General features: G+C 42.8%; 1 pseudogene; it reads left to right on the forward strand.

The window, feature by feature from the left end:
* The first annotated feature begins 13,360 nt into the window (after positions 1-13,360).
* On the forward strand, positions 13,361-15,377 carry LOC110077338 (T-complex protein 1 subunit gamma pseudogene; annotated as a pseudogene).
* The last annotated feature ends 977 nt before the right edge of the window (positions 15,378-16,354 follow it).

A 16,354-nucleotide genomic window follows, 5' to 3' on the forward strand; every position in this document is an offset into this window, starting at 1 on the left:
GATCTAGAACCCACTTGTGTGTCTTTCTGGCAATCCAGGGTTTTCACAAAACTTTTGTCCAGCAGCATATTTCAAACAAATCATTTTTTTCCAGTCGACCTTCTTCACTGTCCAGCTTCCATACCCATACATAGTGATCAGGAATACAAGAATGTGGGTGATCTTGATCTGATACATCCTTACACTTGATATTTTCTAAAAAAAAATTATAGCTGCCCCTCTGAATCTCACTGATTGCAGCCTCCATTTGGACTGATGATTGAACTAAGATATGCAAAATCTTTAATAACATTAATTTCATTAATCTTAGAACTACAGAGCTGGAACTATAGATCATCAAGTCCAGCCCCTGTCAAGGAGGCATAGTGGGGATTTGTTGCTCATTCCGCCCAATCATAAGGCAAAATAATTTTGTTGCTGCCTTTCATGGCATTCCAAATCAGATCCCCAGGTAAGCTACCTACAGCCTGCCTAATGGCAGGACTGGCCCTTAACCAAGAATGTTTCCTTCTGCTCCACCAAATCCTACACAGATTCCCCCCTCCCAACCATTTTCCCCCACTGCACAGCAATAATCACCTTTACATGTAGCTGTCTGGATGCCTTATGCTTAAGATCCTTCTTTTCTCAATGCATTTTTCATGTCTTGCTTCTTTAGGATAATGTTATCATTCTACCTCAACAAGAATCAAAGATGATAGAACATGACTACAGAGCTTACCCTTTATTGTCCTGCAAGTCTACAGGTCTCTCTGCCTGTTCAATTCCTTTCTCTTTGTACAAATTCCACTGACATGTTTCTCAAGTGGCTCAGTAGGATTAATTCAAGCTTAGAAAGTTAGACTTAATGGAATGCAGCTTTGTTCCTCCGTCACTGATAGACAGCAAGACTGACTGGGAAGAGACTGCAGCTGCAGTATTCCAGGGCTTTTACACTTCTCTAATCAAGCAAAAGCAACCTTTATCCCAAGAAAGTTAAGTATTACTATTGCTGCAGCAAGACACTATAAATGTGTGTGTAGTAAGGAGATTTGCAAGAGTCATCACAATAATTTCCGGGCAAGTAACAGAGATATGTCAGTTTGGTCCAGCAACAAAAAATCTTGGAGAACTCTATAAAGACTGAAAACTTCCTCAGATGCATCTGGCAAGATGGACTGCAGTCCATGAGAGTTTATGCCAAAGAGAATTTGTTAATCTTTGAGGATCTTTGTTACAGTGGGGTCTCTACTTAAGAACGTCCCTACTTAAGAACAATTCCACTTAAGAACAGCTCCATTTGCTAAATTTTGCTTCTACTTGAGAACAAAAATCCAAGATAAGAACAGGAAAAAAAAACTTTCCTGCTCTTTTTTTAACCTTAGGTCATCTTAGGTTAAAAAAAAATCTCCCCCTAGTGGTAGAGTACGTATTAACCAGCTTTGCATTAGTTCCTATGGGAACTAATGCTTCAATGTACGAACGCACCTCTACATAAAAAAAACCAGCCAGAACGGATTAATTGGTTTTCAGTCCATTGCTTCAAAATTAGCTTCGTCAGAAGTGCTTTTAACACTGTTCCCTGACCTAAGGGAAAAAAAGAAAAAATCCCCCTCTAGTGGTAGAAGGCAGAATAGCAGCTTCCCATTAGTTTCTATGGATGGAAAAGAGCAGATACGGATTAAATGGTTTTCAATGCATTCCTATGGGAAATGCAGATTCTACATAAGACCTTTTCCACTTGAGAACCACCTTCCAATACGGATTAAGTTCTTAAGTAGAGACCCCACTGTAATGATCGATAGGCCTACAGAATCAGGGTACTGGGACTTTTTGATTTGCACGGGCGATTTCATCTACTTCAAGTATTCCTGTCCTTTTTGAATTTAAGGACAATGCTCACAGAAGCAGAAATATTTATCCCAGCAGCATGGCACTCTAGTTGCTTTAAGGCCCTCAATGCACCATCACAACTATGATTACTTAAAACCTATATTGTCCTCTATAGCAGCACTGGACTGTTCCTAGTATGTAGTAGTGAACAGAGCAACAAACTAGGACTCTGGGGAACAGGGTTTGAATCCCCCACTCAGCCATGGCAACTCACTGCGGGAGTGAAATTGGTAAAACCACTCCTTAAATATCCCCCTTACCTTCAAAGCCCTATTAGGATCCCTATATGTTGTTTCTGACTTGACAGGACAAAACACACTCACACACAACAGCACTGCAAAAGATGTGGGGGTGTAGGTTGTTGTGACACATCCAGCTTGTCCCTCACTCTAGAAATGTCTCTGAATAAAGAACATCCCCAGGCATGACGAGGCAGATACAGACCAACAAAAGCAGCATCTCTACAAATTACAAGCTGCTTACCTTTCGTCCCCCACCCAATTTTCCCCCTCAATGAGTCAGTCAGATCATGATTTGATCCTGGGATCCTCCAGGTGATCATTGCTGGTGGTAGCTAATGCCCACTGCATGCGGTGGGGCAGAAGGCACAACAGGTAACCGGAGCCAGGGCTGGCAGGGGCAAAAGTGGCTTTCAGGCATACCCATAACAAGCAAGAAAAAATAGGCAGGGCCCTGATCCCCCGCCTCTAGTTCTCAGGCATGCAGGAGTGTTCTGGCTGGGGAATCTGAGTTGGAGGTCCAGCAGTGCCCCACTTGTCCTAAGGGACCCATTGGTTCCTGTATGCAAGCTCAGTGGTTCTTCTGTTTCAAAGTGCTTGTAACTTAAAGGCTTCACTGAATATGCTGCCTTTTGTGGTTTTGGTTTCTGAACCATTGTTTTTATGGGCCTGAACTGTATTTTTAAAAGTTATGCTTAATGTTGTTGGCTTCTTGACTATTCAAAGTTGTAGTTTGTGGTTTTAATTCTGTTATATTATTAGCCATGTAATACTACAGCCTTATATTTTTATAAGCTTCCTTGAAAGGCAACCAGGAAATATTTGCACTAAATAAGTAAAGTTATAATAATAATATAATAATTGCATGCCATCAAGCCAATTCTAACTTATGGTGCGCCTTTTCATTTTTTTTCCCCAGGCAAAGAATACACAGAAGTGGTTTAGCCTTCCCTTCTTCTGGGGGCATCCTGAGACTGTGTAGTTTGCCCAAGGCCACACAGGCTGGCTTCAATCCCAAGAGACACCGTGGGGAATCAAATTTCCATCCTAGCTCACTGAACTATTCAGCCAGCTTCAAGTAAAGCTATAGAATTATATTATTAGGACCTTAGGAAAAGATCTGATCCTGCTGCAGTTGCCTACTCCGTTTAGGATCCATAACAGAGCATGGAGCTATAGCATTCCTGACAGCTGGCCATCCAACGTCTGCTTAATGATCTCCAGCAAAGAAGCTTGGTTTTCTACTGCTGAAGAAGCTCCTGCAGCTTCAGAAGTTTCTCCTAAATTTTAGCAAGAATCAGAGGCCCTGCAATTTCCATCTGTTGGCTCTAACCCTGCCCTCTGGAGCGTGGGGAAACAAACTCATTCCATCTCCTGCGTGGCAACTTTTCCGATATCTGATATTATCATATGTCATGTCTCTTCTCATTCTTTGCCAGAGAAAAGATGCAGAGCTCTGTCAACCTTTCCTGCTCTTCTCTGAATACACTCCAATAGTATATTGGGAACCTTTGTAAAATGAGCCCCCCCTTGCCCCCCCCCCCCAGATCTGGGCACAGGACTCGACATGTGTTCTAAGTGGTGCAGAATGGAGTAAGGCTCCTGTTTCCTGTGACCACTGTGGAAATTGTCAAAGAGGTGCTTGCACTAAGAACAGCCAAGAGTGTACAGCATTTTAAAGACTTCACCAACATGAAAAGCATAAAGTTTCCACACCAAGGGGTCAATCTCAGGACCCACTCTGATTCCAAGTTGTTTCCTGAGGTAGGAGAAACGCTGCTTCTTCTCTCGCTGCTGCTCCCATACATATGCTCTGCCCCATGTTGGAGGGCCGTCTCTTTTGGAAGTTGCCCGTACATAAATGTCTCAGGCAGTCCCTTGTTGGGTGTTCTCTTCTCTAAGCCGGGGTCTATCTAAGGCGAATTCACTTTTGAGGAGAAGGGCAGGAAGAGAGGATCACAATGATCCTCCTGTGCACTTGGGAAGCTGCTCAGAAGCTGCTCTCCTTTCCGCACCCATTTCATGCAAACGCATGTGCTTCTATTTCTTGCACCTGTTGGCTCTCTTATTACCCCCCCCTTCAGCCATTAGTGGGGTGTGCAGAGTTCGCATACATTGAGAGGGCTGTGCTAGCCTCTCCCCTCCATTGTCACCAGAACATGGCAATGGGACCAGCTAAAGATGGGGAGACGCCACCCAGATAGAGCAGCCTCAGATGTGTGTGTTTCTGGACAATGGAGTAGAGCTACTGTCTCACATCTATTCTTATTTAGTTGTTGTAGCAGATTCCTAAGACAGTAAGGGGTTTTCTTCAGGCTCAGTGAGTGGATAGGTAGCAACAGTGGGGGAAAGGAGGAGGTGCACCAGCTGCCGCCACGTTCTATTGCATGGAAACAGGCAGCAACAGCAGCAGCAAGAGAAGTTGCAAGGGGCGCAGCTGCAGGGAGGGGCAGGGGGGGCGAGGAGCAGCAAACCCCCAGCGCTCTGCCGGTTGTCCCAATCTGCCAAATGATAGGATGGGGTCTAGGCCTCAAAATGGCCATCCTTGAACAAAAGAACTTTAATGACAGATTCCAAAGGGAAGCAGCTGAACAGGAATGCCCTCAAGGGACCCCTAGGACCTCCCCCTCCTGAGGATAAACAGAGACCAAGTTTGTTGTTTTTTAAAAATTTCTCCACACGTGTTAATCAGCTCATTTATACAATGTTGTCTGGGGTGCCACCTAACCTTTGTATGTTTTGTAACAAATATTTGGGCAATGTTCTCTGTGTTTTAAGATAGCTGTCTGGGCAGTGTTCTCTATTTGTAATGTTTGCATTCCTATTCTCTCTGCACTTCAGATTTCAGTCCCTGGGGAGGCCAGTGTATATTTATAGGCTAAATGCTTCTCTTACACTTTGCTTGCACTAAGCCTTTTCTTAGCCACATGTCCCTTAATCTGCTCATCTCTGGCTGGATTCCACTGCAACCTACTTCTGACTGTTGAATTACTCTTAACAACCACCACTTGCACCACTCCTTTGCTGGCATCTTTTGCATTTCTATTTCTGTGCTTTACCTTTTGTGCACAATCTACCTGTCGGTGAAGTGGATTGCAGCCCACAGCAACTTCTGTTAAATGAAACTTGTCATACTTTAAGGTGCCACAAGACTCTGTGCTGTTTTTCTGTGACTACAGCACTATGATCCTGTTAACACAGCTCAAGATGGTGCTAACCTTCTCAGCAGCAGTATCTCATTTGTCGCTCCTGCCTTGCTTTGGTCCAGTGCGAGATCTATGGCCTTTTCACGTCAATTGCCAGAGCTCTCCTTTCCAATGCTCTGGTCTTTGATATGTATGTGTGGATATACTAAATTGAGGAGTTCACTCAATTTCCTCTTGTTAACTTTGGCTCAGTGTGAACATGTTCCAGCTTGTTTAGACCCTTTTGAATCTTGATCTTGTCTTATCTGGTGTTAGCTGTCCCTCCTAGCTTTGTGCCATCTGCACATCTGAGAAGCAATCTCTTCATCTAGGTTGTTGAATGGGAAGGGGGGCAAACGAACAGCAGATGGCCCAGAAAATAGCTCTTTGAAAGATGCCAACTCGTTCAATCCACCTGTTGAATACAATTGCTCAAGTAACTGTAGCTCCACCCAATGGCAATACCATCCAACCTACACAATTCAGTGCAAATGTATAGATATAATTATTTAATATATTTCTTTCACTCATTACTTCTAATACATTCAAGGCAGCATACATGACTACCCTGTTCCCCATGTTGTCTTCAGAACTCTGAGGAGCATAAGCTTGAGAGAGAGTGGCTTGTGCAAGGTCACAGAAGTGAACTGCATGACTCAGTAGGGCCTTGAACCTTGTTCACCCATATCCCCACCTTACATTTAACCTCAACACCACAGACCAAATTCTGCAGCACAGACATCATCTTAGATTTTGTCCGTGGTAACATTTCTTCAACTGTCACAGTATACATAATTACGTGGCTACCTATTTTATGATGGTTGAGCTATGGAATTAAAATATACTTCAGATAAAAACAACTAAAATAGATCCAACTTTTTCATTGACATTGTTTCAACCCATACCATTGTTTTTCCAGCTTGATATCCCAAAGTCATGTGAGTCTATGACTTCAGTCATCTCCAGCTAGCAAGGCCATCACCAATGTTGGGGAGTCCTATCTATCGGGATGATGCTATGCTGGAAAAAGTTGCCTTAAATCCAACCAAGCCTGGGATGGTTCAGTAGGCTGTAGCTCATCATTTTCATCCTAAAGAGTTACACCATTGGAAGGGTGCATGGCTAATTTCCTACAAGACATATTCTTGTGAAATTGTTTTCCAACACTGTTGGGGGTGAGGAAAGAGCAACCATGAGCTAAAGCACACTCTGTCGAGGGAAAAGCTTTTTTTCCCCCCTGATGAAATTATAAATAAGTCGTCAGACACAAAGCCTGTTCAAATGAGTTGTCAGTAGAGATGTGTCAGAACATGGTTCAGCTCAAATTTCAAAGCAACAGCCTGAAGAGTGTTCCTTCCCCTTTCCACCCACAGATCTGCTCTTGATATACACCATGGGAATGTTAATTTATGCTGTGTGTACATACACATACTGAAAACCCAGGCCTGTGAGAGCTTAAAATAAAGCAGGCCACTTGCGAACAATTATAATATGTAATAATACATAGGATCCTGCCACAATCAGCTCTGTAACGCAGTTGGGGCCTTGCCTGACAACAGCTTCCTCTTCCTTTGTTGAGGCTGCTAAGAGAATGAGACCACATCAACAGGGTAGGCCACCTCCTTTTCCCACACGTCCCTTTCCCAGATTTTCAGTTTAAACAGAAAATATCCATTGATCAGAATATGCATCTTTGAAATTCCCTCACCAGGCAACTTACTCAGATATTGCCCCCAGACACTATATGAATATATTTTGTCATCTGCTTTGTTTTTCTTCCATTTAAATACTAGTGTCGCCTCCCTCAGTTTCATTTTGTTAGATATAATTATTATTGATTTATCAATTTATCTCAACTCGTAGACACAAATCTAAATAACCTTATACACACACATAAATACTCTCACCACTAGAATGAGTCAAACTTTCTCAAGCAACTGATTTTGTAATAAAGTGTGCTGCTTTATTTTAAAAAGGCAAGAACATCAGTTTATTGATCATATTTTTTTGCCACCACATTCCACCTCAAAGACAACAATGAACTGGACTCTCCCAGAACAGATTTGAGGCCCTAACAGTGACATTCATATGTGAAGTGTCATCTTGATTAGTACATCCTCTCATGTGTGAGTCAGTGCACAACTTGACAAATGAAAAATATTGTTATTGTTTTCTCAAGTATAGCTTTCAGAATCTCCTAGTCTCTATAGCTACCAGGCATTCTAGTTAAGGCAACTGGAAACTATGGTCCAAGAAAATGAGAACCGGTTGTTGTGGGTTTTCCGGGCTCTTTGGCCGTGTTCTGAAGGTTGTTCTTCCTAACGTTTCGCCAGTCTCTGTGGCCGGCATCTTCAGAGGACAGCACTCTGTGCTCTGGTGTAGTTGGCTTGGGAGTGCTGTAAGATAGGCCCACCACAAAAATACAACAAATGTTATGGTCAGCAAAGGACAGAAGGGACCTCCTCACCACTGCAGAGGTGTACCAGATACCTTGCAGTTGTGGCCAGGTATACATTGGAACCACAAAATGAAACATCCACACCAGAATCAAAGAACATGAGAGACACTGCAGACTAAAACAACCAGAAAAATCTGCAGTAGCTGAACATGCCCTAAAACAAACTAGACATGAAATTCTATTTCAAAATACTAAAATACTGGACAACACCAGCAATCATTATGTCAGACTGCACAGGGAAGCCACTGAAATCCATAAGCACCAGCAGAACTTCAACAAAAAAGAGAAAACTGTGAAGCTCAACAAAACTTGGCTCCCAGCTCTCAAAAATACAGCGTGCAAAAGATCAACGAACTCTACTCAGCCACAAGGGCAGGGGATTACTATACACAAAAGACCAGCTAATGACACCCATCAACCACAGTGACAGATAATCTCTTCTCCTTAGCACAACAATACACCCACAAGAAGACACACTAATCACCCATCTACAGAAAAAGACAAAAGCCTATCTCACAGCCATAAATACTGCACTCCCAAGCCAACGACGCCAGAGGACAGAGTGCTGTCCTCTGAAGATGCCGGCCACAGAGACTGGCGAAACATTAGGAAGAACAACCTTCAGAACACGGCCAAAGAGCCCGAAAAACACACAACAACCATTAGATCCCGGCCGTGAAAGCCTTCGTGAATACACAAAATGAGAACCTTTCTGAGCTCTGAGTCATGTATGCACACACAGTAACAGCAGACATTTGACACTTTTTAATATATATAAAAAGGCTTGGGCGCATAACATGATTGTTGGTCTCTACAACTCACTTTTACAAAGAGCATGTGGTTCCTTTTTTCTCAGTATACTTCAAAGCAAGCCTGGAACACATACAAAATGTAAGCCCCCTTTTTTTTTACTATCTGAAAACACATCTAAAGCTGGAAGAAGAACACACCAGCATCCAGGGAACGAGGGACTGCCCCATTTTATATGGTGGTTCCCATCCCTCCCTGCCAATTTTGCTGTGGCCATTGGCAGCCTGAAGCAGACCAATCTTGTCTCCAGTGGGAGAGCTTCCCTTTAAAATGCATTCCTGGTGAACAAGACTGAGGAAACTGATTCCCTTTGCAAACAGAAGAGACAACAAAACCAAAAGAAAAACAAACATTTTGTGGCTCCTGATTTCAGTGTGGCCTTCCATGGATGCAATTCACTTTTTCAGATGCATGGAAAAACACTGCCTCAGTTTTATATACAGTAGAGATTATGGTAGGGAAGAATTCATGTTATTAAGCTTAACTAGATCAAAGAAGCCATGATCTTGAGTGTCCAAGGTTGCTAATACTAGGACCTTCTGGATGTCATTCATTCATAGGGTCACCATTATCCAGGAGAAACTTACTGGCACTTTATAACAATGGGCTTCCAATGTGACCATGGCATTATTGACATGGGTAGTGCTGACATCATTAACATCCTAGTTACAGGAGGATACAAATGACATGAGTTCCCAGGACTAGTGCTTTCAGAAAGGGTAAGCTGTGCTGAGGTCAAGATTTTGCCTCAAACTATCATTGGGTTATCCATTACATACTGTATTAGAGAAAGGCAGTTTATTAGAAAAGATGCAGATTTTTAAAGCCCTGGTCTTTATTTAATCCTCTGTATGCACACTGTGATTTAATCCTCTGCATGCATAGCTCTGAAATCTTTCATTGTGTCCTCCTCCCCCTTTTATTTACAGTAATCATTTGGAGTAGAAGATTGACTCCCATATGCATTTCTGGTCTGAAAAGTTTTGGAATTGAACATGAGTGCAGGGTAGTCTAGCTTAGGTACTCTTTTCACTGCAATATCAAAAGTATAGCTTACACATTTGTGCTCTGTTGGTGACTTCAGTGTGTCTGAGGAAGTAGACTAGATCCACAAAACCTCCCATTAAAATATTGCAGTTAGTTTTAAGGTACCACAACATTTTTCTCTCTTATTTGTTATTGGTGTTGTTGTCTGTTGCACCCCTACACCTTCAAAACCTATACACTTGAACTTCAATACCAATTCAACTATCATGACTCATTTCTATGGAATCTTGAGATTTGCAATTTGATAAGGTATTTAAAATTTCTCGCTAAAATTCATTCATATATCAGTCTACCGATGTATAATGCAACATACTTTTGGGGTCACTTGGTCTTGGCCAGTTAGGACTCATTAGCTGCTCCTAGTGGATATTAAAGCTGCTACAACTTATTTGCTAACATGGATTAATATAATTGTTTGTGTATTTTCTTCAATGTTAAAAAACCTGCCTTAGATAATGAAGCAGTATGAGCCAAACCAATCTTTAAAACCGCATTTTTACTATAATACAGTGGTGCCTCGCTTAGCGAGCACTCCGTTTAGTGACGAAATCGCTTTGCAATGAACTTTTTGGGGGAATTTTATGGGGGAATTTCACTTTGCAATGATCGGTTCCCTGCTTCGGGAACTGATCATCGCAAAGTGACCATTTTCGCACAGCTGATCGGCGGTTTCAAAATGGCCACCGGGTAAACAAATGGCCGCCCCCTGTTTTCTGGGATGGATTCCTCGCTTAAAAGGCACAGAAAATGGCTGCGCTATGGAGGATCTTCACTGAACGGTGAGTTTTAAGCCCCTAGGAACGCATTAATCAGGTTTTAATGTGTTTCTATGGGCTTTTTAATATCGCATAGCGATGTTTTCGTTCAACAGCGATTTTTGCGTAACGAATTAACGTCGCAATGCAAGGCATCACTGTAGTTGGATGAATGTAACTGTGAAATCTATACTGCCATATTTATAAAGAGTGAATTCCATTTCCATGTACAGTGGTGCCCCTCAAGACGAATGTAATTCATTCTGCGAGAATCGCTGTCTTGCGAAAAAATTTGTCTTGTGAGGTTCCCTATGGGAACCTCACAAGAAGAATGAAATTTATTTGTCTTGCAAGGCATCAGTCTTGAAAAAAAAATCATCTTGTGAAGCATGGCCATAGAAGAAACCGTCTTGCAAAGCACCGTAGTGATCGCAAAAACCAATTGTCTTGCGGGTTTTTCGTCCTGTGAGGCAATCGTCTTGCGAAGCACCACTGTATAAAGAAATGAGTACTGGGATGAATACAGTACTCTGTTGCATGAGTACCAGGATAATGATGGACAGGGAAAGAAGGGAGATAGACCACTTGGGCAGGTGGTGGGGTCAAGCTAATGGATTTCTAACCAATATGAATCTGGGTATGTTTGTTAGGACCAAATAATCCTAACATTTGCGAGGTTGGTTTGGGCAGCATGGGGTCCAGAAGAAGCACATCCATGTTGTTCTGCCTTCTAGTCTTGGAGTGGCCAGGAGAGCAGCCTCTTTAAAGACTTTATGACAAGCTTCAAATAACAAATGAAAGCAACATTCATTCATACACATGCACACACACATCAAGAAACTCGTCACTGCTCTTAAGAACCTCCCAGCTAAGTGATTTCAAAACAGCTTCTCCAATTAGCAGTATTTCAACTCATGTGGACCACCATGAGCAGATACTCAGCAATCATTCCTCCAAACCACTCCAGTGAGGTCTTGGCACACTCCTTCTGCTGCACCAAAGAAAAAGAAACACAAAGATTCCTGCAATTTTGTACTTCATTTACTGGATTACTTTCCCAAAGACTTGCTAAGGAGACATTGTGACTGCTCTCTCTCTCTCTCTCTCTCTCTCTCTCCCTCCCTCCCTCTCTCTCTCTCTCTCTCTGTGTGTATGTGTGTAATTATCATTTTTCCTCTGCCCTGTTTGGACACTTGACAGTTCCATTCCTCAGCGACTCCAATGAAAAACAAATCCATCTACCTGCCCTCCACATCTGACCACCAGATGCTCTCATGTGCCTAAGAAGGACCAATTGCAGAGTGCATTCAAATGACCTCACACATATATCTTCAAACATTACTCCCTGACCACAAAAATGTATGGAAAATGCAACATTTGTACATGTCTGCCTCTTAAATCCCTGTTGTTTTACAAAATATATTGCTTGTCACCTTAATGTCTTGCACTCCTTAATGGGAAAAATGTGGATAATTTGCCTGTTAGAATTGTTTGTTGTAAGAAATCCCTTAATTTCTCATAACCCATTCTTGCTGCCTTTTACCACCTACTGCTGATTGAGACCGAAGTCTTTAAGGGATGTGACTGGTTTATTAAGCATGCCTTTAAAAGACAGATTTTGGGTCTGATCTTAACTGGAGCTGTTTCCTCAGCTTAGTGTTGTCAACAAATATCTGTAAGTGTCTCTTGATTCGGGGAATGGATCTGAGTACTGGTCTGAACACTTAGTAATGGTATGATCCTGTGGACCTGAAATTACTGCTAAGAGACCCACTGACTTATCTCCAATGATGCAGTAGAACATGCCGAGGAGATGTTACACAGACACTCAGGGCAAGCGTGTGGCTGTAGTGTCAAAACTGAGCGTACTAGGGATAAAAAATTGAGCAGGGATGAGGATGAAGGAGGTTATCCAATTGGAACCCAAGCCTTGGCTCCCTTGTCAGAAAGATGAACCACACCCAAGGTTGCTTGTGATGAGATGCTGGACTAGCCAACTGCAGAACATGCCTGGCGGACATAAGTGAAGATACATCCAAATGTCTCTCCATGATACACTGGGCCAACAGAAGATAATTTTGCTACTTAAAGAAAAGGACAAGAAAACATGTACAGAGATAAGCTGGGCTGGTGATGGGACAGTGTTTTCTAACTCATCTGATGGCATGAGATAGGTTAGGAGGAACAAGACAGCCTGTGTTTTGCACACAGCTCTAGCTTCCAATAGAACAGGCAAGAGACTGCATCTGCTTCCTCCCTCTGCCTAATGGTAGGGCCAGCCTTGCTGAGGCACATGTGAATGGGCAAGACTGGAAGCTAGAGCAGGCAAGGGAAGCCAGCCAGTCATGGTGAGAAGGGAAAAGGAAGGTCCATGAAGCCCATCTTCACCAAATGCGAAAGGAGCATCTCAAAGCAACAGCAAGAATGATACGCTCCAGGTAGAAAGGAATCACAAAGCCACTATTAAGTGCCGACATGCATCTGGGAAACCTCCTCTGGCCTAGTTCTGTTCTTTCACTGGCAACTCGGACCTGTTGTTTTAGGAAACAGATCCTGTTATGAAGGCAGTGGCCATGTGGGCATGCTAGCTATGTAGTTGCTACCCAGGGCCATGTGTGGACCACTGTAGCCTAAAGACAGACCCATGTCTCCAGGAATGAACCAGTGAATTCCACATGTATTTTGCAATTGTCTCCTTTGTGGTCCCTCCTCCATGAGACCCACATGCTCACCAATACATCTGTACACTGCTGACCCCGTCAGTCAGACTGAACAGGAAAAGAGTGATATCCCACATGATGGAGGCAGAGAAGAGGATGAAGGAAGGAGAGGCTGCAAGACAGAAGTGGAAAGCTTGAAAGGACTCCATGGACAAAGGTAGGCAAGTAATACTGTACTACCCCTTGAATCTTGGTTTGCTAATGAGGTTAACATGAATGGAGTGGCAAGGTGGGCCCAAAGCTGGAAGGGCTACAGCTATAGTACTGGTACACCATGATTTCTGCAGGAAGAGAGGTGACTAGAGCCATCTGTATACCTGCAGGACTTTGTTGCTCTTCTTCCAGCTTTGTCGAAAGGGAGGAGCACCTCTGAGAAGCCGAAGGGAGCAAAGGTTCTACTTCACTGTAAAACTTCCCCAGGTTGCAAGCCAAAGTGCCCGTCTCAAGCAAAATCTCTCCAGGCTTTAGAACCAAAGTTCATTAGGAGGATGAATCTGTTATGTGCCATACTGCCTGACCTATATTAAGCTAGCTTGGTAGCAAAATTGTTACCAGAAGGTACAGTTTATACTAATGTATCCATGTTTCTTGAAAGGACATAAAGCCAACACAGTGTGGGCCCTTCTTTTGTCCTTTCTGTTGCCAACATCAGATGAATCAGGATTTGGACTTTGATTTCACCTGTACCTAGGGCTGAAGAATTAGAAGGAGCAGCTGAAATTGCAGCCAGGTTGGTTACATGTTCAGCAATCCAAGGAGCATGTTTTTTCCCCCTGAACTCCTGAAAGTTACTCTTGGGTGGCATCTGGGGCTCCAGTCTGTTTGCTCTGATCATCTCATGCTGAGACCATTGCTGATATCAGAACATGAAGATGTTGTTGGACTCAATGGGAGGGTCTGACATGCCCGACACTTCAGCTCCAGCACCTAGCCGCCAAGTCCACAACTGAAATCAGCCACATTCAGTATGAAGAGGTGGGAGGTAGGACCACATCGGTTATTATTTTTGCTGGATAGATGTTGACAGTAGCAGAGCATTTCCTAGGGCAGCAGATGCACCCAACAGTGATAATCAGTGCATACAGAAACGCTCTGGGTGACATGTTCAGTGCTCTGAAAAAGCTCAGGACTCGAGTTGATGTTAACAACCACAAAGCCATACTCAAAATAATCAAGAATGCCATTGGTGCCAAGGCTTTGCAGCATTGCATGATGCAATCAAGACTGTGGAGTCTGAAGTGCGTGGCAGGATGGAAACTGGTATCAAGAAATATGCCAAAGTAGGAAAAAATCCTGATAACTTTACTGAAGATTCTTATGTCCTGCCTGGGGTCATGATCGATAAAGATATCACTCATCCCTGCATACATTGTACCATCAAGAACCCTCACATTTTCTTGCTGCACTGCTCACTTGCACAAGAAGTGTGAGAGTGAGACCAACATCAAGATCACTGGTGAGTAAGACCTTGCTCACATCCTACAGATGGAGGAGGAATTCATTCAACAGATGTGTGAGAATTTGATCAGAGCCAAACCAGATCTTATAAGCATGGGAAAGGGCATCTCATACCTGGCGCAGCATTTCCTAATGAGAGCCAACATCACTGCAATCCAAGACGTGAGAAAATCTGACAACAATCATCTTGCAAGAACCTGGGGAGCTCACATTGCCAGGTGCACAGGTGAGCTGCATGAAGAGAACATTGGAACTGGTGCTGCACTGCTTGAAGTGAAGAAAATTGGGGGTGAGTATTTCACCTTCATCATTGACTGCAAGAAGCCCAATGTGTGCAACATCATGCCCCAAGGTGCCAGTAAAGAGACTCTAGAAGTGGGGTGCATCTTTCAGGATGCCATGCAGGTCTGTTGCAATGCCTTGATGGACCCTCATCTGGTACCAGGTGGTGGTACTTCTCAGATGGCAGTTGCGCACTCCTTGACAGAAAGATCCAAAGTCATGACTGGCGGAGTGGTGGCCCAAGCTCTCAAAGTTATTCCCTGGACACTCATCCATAATTGTGGTGAAAGTATCATCTGTATGCTCTCTTCAAGAGGGGCAAAACACTCTCTTCCGGAAGGCAGTCAGATCTTCTGCAAGAGACTGGAGCCTTGGCAGACATGAAGGAGCTGGACAGAGGGGAGCCTTTGTCGGTCAAATTACAGATCAATAAGACAGTTTTAGTGACTGCTTTCTTCCTTCTGCATATTGATGACATGGTTTCAGGTCATAAGAAGAAAGGAGATGATCACAGCAAGCAGACTGGAGCCCCCACTGCAGCCAAAGAGTAACCTTTTGGGGTTCAAGAAAAACATACTCCTTGGCTTGCTCAACATGGAACCAACCGGAATTAAATTTCAGCTGTTGCTGTGTTGGCCCTATTTTCTTTCAGGAGACACTGTCACGTTATTTAAGTGTATACTGTAGCATCCTTGTGACTCCCTATTTAGAAAATATATAAATAGATTCAAATGAATTTGTAATCAAGATGGCCAAGATGCACATTCATTTCAAAATCATTCTTATTTTTCTTCTTTTCTTCTTGCCATCTTGGGACTCTTTGCTTTAAATTAACTGTTAAAATCATAAATTTATATTGTATTTTATATTATTTTGTTTTTTAATGTAAAACTGTATATTTAAAATTGTTTTTATCTTCTAAGTTGTGAGCTGCCCAGAGTAGACTATGTCTAGATGGGCGGCATATAAATGCAATAAATAAATAAAATAAAATAAATAAAGGAGAGACTATTAAGGACAAAAGGCAATATCCTCTTGATGTTATAACCGTAATGGAATTCACGGTTATATTTTGTTCTATGTCTGTTTTGCACCCTAATTCCTTCTTCATCTTTTAACTGAGTCTTACATTTTGGGAACTTTTAATTGCAAATAAAATCTGATGTGCCAAAAATAATTCAGCTGCTTTTGGATAAAGCGTAATGTGACTTGGCTGGATAGAGGGCAGCATTTACTTCTCAGCCTCGGGTGGCAAAAATGTCTTTGACAGGGTCTGTTTCTGAGGTAACTTTTCAGTTTTTAACACTTCAACCTTCTGTGAAACCCATTAGGCTGACAACTACTTCTAAGAAGTGCCGGGCTACCTATTTCTCCTTCTCTTCTCCCCTCCCCCGCCCAAGTTTTGATTAAAGCAAAGAAATCACATTTGAAAGCTCTCAAAGAAGGCACTCACTCCCCAAAGTTCAGAGATGCTGTTTTAGTTGCCTGCACTAACACACACAGTGAACTCCTTCGAAAAGCCTTCATC

Source organism: Pogona vitticeps, chromosome 2 (assembly GCF_051106095.1).
Source record: "Pogona vitticeps strain Pit_001003342236 chromosome 2, PviZW2.1, whole genome shotgun sequence".
Classification (NCBI taxonomy): Eukaryota; Metazoa; Chordata; class Lepidosauria; order Squamata; family Agamidae; genus Pogona; species Pogona vitticeps.